General features: G+C 40.1%; 1 long non-coding RNA gene across 1 annotated transcript in view; it reads right to left on the bottom strand.

Moving 5' to 3' along the window:
- Nucleotides 1-372: 372 nt before the first annotated feature.
- Nucleotides 373-6,000, bottom strand: part of LOC143742560 (uncharacterized) — an 83,130-nt gene continuing 77,502 nt past the window's right edge. The window contains exon 2 of the long non-coding RNA XR_013205476.1: nt 373-499. This is a non-coding gene — a long non-coding RNA (uncharacterized LOC143742560). The remainder of the gene's footprint in view (nt 500-6,000) is intronic.

The raw sequence follows: 6,000 nt of genomic DNA, 5'->3' as shown, positions 1-6,000 counted from the left end.
GGTACAGTGGAAATGGCTTGGTCGCAAGTGTAGCATGCACTCATAACAGTTCTTGGTGCAGTGCTGTAACTTTGAAGGAATCTAATTTATTATACATCAAACAACAGCTCTATTTCACCAACGACAAAGTCAAACAAGATGCCATTCTTCTGTCTCATATGGATGCTATGCCATGTAAACGGAGGAGACAACAAGTGGAGGCTAAATAGAAGAGAAGACACAGAGATGTATCGATCAAGTATGCCGTTTTGAAAGAAGATAAAACAAAAGTTCCCGTCTGCCAAGCTTCATTCCTGAACATTTTCTGTAAGTACAAAGATTTCCTCATCACAATTTTCTATTTTTTTCCTATTTTTGCATTAGTAAAAAGTATTTTTTATTATTTTTAGTGTTTTAATTTTTTCAATTTTTTTGTTTTACGTCGTCAAAGCCATGTTTATCCAATTATCTTCCTCTAGTACGTGCTCAGTACACAGGCTATTTTTTCAGCAGTTATTATCTGGTAATGCATCTCTCTGCGGTATTAATGTTCACCTAAATTTATAAATCTGTTAAAAACAATATCAGAATCAGAAAGAGCTTTATTGCCAAGTATGTTTGCATGTACAAGGAATTTGTTCTGGTGACAGAAACTTCCAGTAAACAGAGACAACAACAACACACAGATAATGAAAAATAAAAATAAGTGAATAAAAATACACACACATTTAAAATACATGTATAAATAAACAAACAAAAAAATAGACTAAAAATTGTATGTGCAGGTGAGCTATAGATAGAATAATTTATAGGGATGGACTAAGATGGGTGGAATCAAATAAATATAAGTGATATTGCACATATTATTATTGCACAATGGGGAGAGCATTTACTATGAGTAGAGCTTTGCAAAAAAAACATTATTATTGTATAACTGTTGTCAATTCATGTTTTTAAACTGTGTGTATTATGGGTAATATGCTTGCATGATTGGTTTCATGTTTATTTTCATTTTAGGTGTCAAGAAAGACAGTGTTCAAAGTATTGCAAAGTACTGGCTTGAGAACGGCAAAGCACTTCCTGAAAATCGTGGTGGTCCCAGGGAAATTGAAGAGCAAACTGCAAAGAAGGACATAGTTCGAAAGCACATACAGTCTTTTAATTGTAGAGCAAGCCACTATGCCCGCCGTGGTGCACCTGGGAGAAAGTTCCTGCCGAGTGACTTAATTGTAGCAAAAATGCATCAGCTGTTTCTTGAGCAGAATCATCAACAAGTTTCCTACTCACTATACTGGAGCATCTTTGTGTATGACTTCAACCTGGCTTTTGGTCATCCTGCCAAAGATGTGTGCTCTTCGTGTGTCAAATTCCACATTGCAATCAATGATCCTGATCTGACTCCAGAAGAGAAGCGGAACAAGATTCTTCTTTACACACTTCACCGTCGCCAAGCTCGTCAGTTTTATGACACACTAAATGACATGGGTGACACATTCACTGTCTGCTTTGACATAATGGAGAACCTGGTCCTTCCTAGGTCTGCCATCTGTCAAACGTATTACTCACGGCAGGTATACTTTTATGTATTCGGTGTGGTTCGTCACCGTGGCAGAGGAGAACCCCAGAGTCGGAATGAGATAAATCTGTACACCTGGCTAGAATATGAGAACTCAAAGGATAGTAACATTGTTGCCTCAGCTCTACATCACTACTTCACCTCAGTGGCTAGAGTTGATCTGCGCCAGTGTCAGAGCCTCCGCCTGTTCTCAGACTCTTGCTATGACCAGAATAAAAACATTAATGTTCTGTCAATGTTGTTTGCCCTGCGTTCTCAGCTGTACCCTCAGCTCAACATCACTTACTTCTTTCCTATCCGAGGGCACAGTTACCTTCCGGCTCACAGAGTGTTTGGAAGGATTGAGCAAGATATCCGGAAGCATACAACTATTCTGTTGCCGGAAGAGTACAACAACATTTTGCTGAAGCATGGCACTGTCTATCAATTTGGAAAGGACTGGCAGTGCTATGACTTCAAAGAAGCAACTCCCAGGTTCACAACAACTCAGAGATCATTCAAAATACGTGATGCAAGAGTGCTGCAAATCTCTGGAGATAAGCTGGGGCTTAAGACTGTGTTGCTGGTGAATTTTGCCAGCACTCTGTGCTGAAGCAGGGTAAGAAGTAGTTTCAGTTCAAGCCGGCTCCTCTTCCGGATGTGAACTGCGTCAAGGAAGCAAAGAGGACTGATGTCTTGAAGCTGCTGGGGGAGTTGGGAGCACCAAAAGCTGTGCAAGAGTTCTATGAAGATGTCCTGGCAAGTGATGGTGGCAAGGACATTGAACAAGACCTTGAGGATGAATGAATGACAGAACCTAAAAGTGTCTGAGAGATGTCCTTTTTTTCCACAGAACTGTCAGTGTTTTATTTGCTAGTGTAAGCTATTGTAAGATTCACAAAGGGGTCAAGTTCTCTTGTTATTATTGTTATCTTAATGTCGCTTTACATTTCATGAATTTTTTTATTCTACTTGAATCTTATATGCAGTTTTTATTGGAACATATTGGAATTGTTTAGGCCTTTCCTGTTTTGTGCACTGATTTTTTATACTTGAGATATACATTATAATATTACTTTACATTACACAAGTCTTATAAGCTTCTTATACAAAATACACAGATAATGATGTTGAAGAATGTTGTTCTGTTCTACTTGATTATACAATAAACTATTTGAAACGCCAATTTTTTTTGCCAATGTGGTTATACTGGGAGGGGGAGGGTGAATGTGCTCTAATCTTTTTCAGTGTTTCTAGTTACATTTTTAGTGATTTTTCAGCAATTGACTATGTCTTGTCCCAAAGAGGTGGATTTAGAGGTTTTTGAGAATAAGCACAAGTGGATTTAGCTGTTTTTGACGGAAAAGAAATTCTAATTTGTTAAAAATCACTGAATTGACTAAAGTGACATTTTTGAAAAACAGTTATTTTATTCACTGACTAATAACCTTATCAGTACCTTGAAACTACTGGACGTGAACATAGGAGCCTGATAAAAAATGCTAATTTAAAGAAAATAAGTCTGACGGATTTAGAGGGTTTTGCATCTGAACTCTTCATTTGTACACTGCAAGTAAAAATTTTAACCACGTGTAAACAAAAATATCTAATCTAATAAATTCCAATTAAGGCGTAGCCTATTGAATGTTAAAATGCATTTTAAACAATGTTAAGTGGGTATCATTAACCATTTTACTCTTAGTAATTTAAGAGAAATTTTCAAATTTAAAAGTTCAGTTTAGAAGTATCGTATCGGTATCAGTGATACTGGCCTTGAAAGTATCGGTATCTGTCACAACCCACCCTAGAACTTGGGTCTCTGGTGTAAGAGCTAGTCGGTGATACCACTGAGCCACCAGAAAGCAGGGGCAGGATCCAATCGAAACACAGGATACGAGGTCTCAGGTATGATAGTTTAATAAAGAAAAGATGATGTCAAAAACTACAACAAAGAATCTCCTCAAAATGGATGTATAACAAAAACACATAAAAAACTCCACGAGGGGAAAAAAACAAACAGATGCAAGATAACTTCTTTAAATAAGCTAAACAACAAAACCTTACTTTTTCACAGGGTCTCCTAAGAAAACCTAAGAAACTCAGGACACCAGGCAGACATCTCATACAAAGACCAAGTAAAAAGGGAGAACCAAGACAGAGCTAAAATACACAAGGGGAAACGAGGTGCAGGTGAAGATGATTACACAAACGAGAGGCCACAGGTGAGTGGCATGACATCTAGTGGCAGAACTAAGGAAACAGCAGTCCCAAATGCTGACAGTATTGTATCGAAAACAAAATAAGTGGTATCACCCATCCCTAGGTTCATAAAGTGAAAATAGAAAAAAACTCTGCGCTTCTACCTCCACCTAGAGCCTGTTATTTGTTTTGCAAAAATCTACCACTCCCGGTTCTTCTGGTCCAATCAGCACAGGGCTGTGTGAGATCTGACTGTCAATCACAGTTCGTGCACACGCCACAGATCCCCCCTCCCCCTTGCGGGGCTGGAGGGGACATAGTCTTCATCCGAGACTTGTGTCTCGCTTTCAAAACTCTAAAAAATCAAATAAGCTAATTTAGAGTATAAGTGACATTAGCAATTGCTATCTATGGGTAGATTAGCCAGGGCAACCTACCTCCAAGTACTCCATGGTGTTGATCGATGCTGAAGAGATGGGCGTGTTCACAGAAAATCTGGTGCACACGGACTGAGGAGCATAAACTCGATGGGAGGGTGCTCGTTGGTAGTGGGGGAGGGGCATGAGAGTTGTAAACAGTCAAAATTCAAAAAGTCTATTGACAGAATCTACCAGACTTGCCGACTGCAGCTTTAAGCAGTGTTTGTTGAAGTGCAGTTACATGAAATTAATTTTATGTGTGTTCCATTACACATTCGTTTTAAATTATTCCACGAAGGCTGCGCGGTCACAGTTAAATACATACAAAATTATTTTCTCTAGATTTTAAGCAGGATTTTATTACCATTTATTATTATTATTTAAATTTTTTGCCACCCCAAAGAAAGCGCTGGGTCTTACCTGGCCACCCCTGAAAAAAGTTCTGGCTATGCCCCTGCTCATCAGACAATATAACAAACAATATGTCTATGACATTTGGGAATAATCTTAAATTTGCACATGCCCAAAATGTATCTAAAAAGAGGCAAGATTGCAAAATATCTAATTCAATCCTAAAGCTTTGTGTTCTGTCCATGTAGAACTGCAAGGAGTGGAAGGGACAGAGAAAAGCCAGGGCTGGGTCTGCCTCCTCCGAAGGCAGCGCTTGCAGGTTCACTACCTGGTCCCTGAAGGGAGTGTTAGGAACCTTGGGCACATATCCAAGTCGGGGTCTCAGGACAACATGAGAGTTGGCCGGCCTGAGACCAGACATGGAGTTTCCAGAGGTCTGGAAATAGGAAATAGGTCGGGTGCCCCATCTCTGAGAAAGCAGGTCTTTCCTCAGAGGAATGGGCCAAGGAGGTGCTGTCGCGAGGAGCATGAGTTCTGGGAACCAGGTCTGGTTGGGCCAAAACGGCGCAACTAACAAGACCTGCTTCTCGTCCTCCCTGACTTTGCACAGTGTCTGTTCGAGAAGGCTCACTGGGGGAAATCCATACTTGCGTAGGCCCCGGGGCCAGCTGTGGGCCAGTGCATCAGTGCAGGAAATAAAACAACTGGCAATGGATCGAGTCCGGAGAGGTAAACAGATCTATCTGAGAGGCTCCGAAGAAGTTCCATATTAGCTAGACCACCTGGGGATGGAGACGCCAGTCTCCCGGAAGCGTAGGCTGACGTTAGAGCTCGTCGGCTGCACGATTGAGCACGCCAGGGATGTGAATGGAACGAAGCGACCTCAGATGCTTCTGACTCCATAGGAGATGGCAGGATAATAGTAAATATGCCCTCTGGTGGAGTATGCGTTGCATCATCCTAGAATTCCTATGGGTGGATTGGCGAAGATAAACCTCGAGACAAGTGACAGTTAGGCTAATTTTTCAAACTGCGGAGTCCGCCATTTCTGACCGTTCATACCCCCAGGTAAGTTAAATTTTTAAAATTTTTAGATAATTTTACTGAAATATTTAATCTTGCAGTTAATAGTTATATTGGTTAGAGTAGCCCTTGTGTTAAATACTGATACTAGAAGCAAAATGGATAATATTTATCCATCTTCAGTACCAAGGTAAATTCCTTGTGTGTGCAAGCAGACTTGGCAATAAAGCTCTTTCTGATTCTGATTTACCTCATTTAAAAACACTGCTGTGAAGCACTGACGGGCTTCGTCAGCCATCGGTTCAGAAAGCCCTGTTAAATTGATTTTGCTCCGGTTTTTAAATTAAGTTACAGTCTCCCTTTATTTCCTTGTTAATGAAATTGTCAATAACAATAAGACAGCTATGTTATAAGGAGACGAGCTTTGAGACAGAAGCGTGAATTTTAATTTCAATGAAGCACGCGCATGTTGAT

Source organism: Siphateles boraxobius, unplaced genomic scaffold (genome assembly GCF_051911475.1).
Source record: "Siphateles boraxobius isolate OS27281-9 unplaced genomic scaffold, OSU_SipBor_1 19, whole genome shotgun sequence".
Taxonomy (NCBI): Eukaryota; Metazoa; Chordata; class Actinopteri; order Cypriniformes; family Leuciscidae; genus Siphateles; species Siphateles boraxobius.
This window is presented reverse-complemented; position numbering and strand designations above follow the sequence as displayed.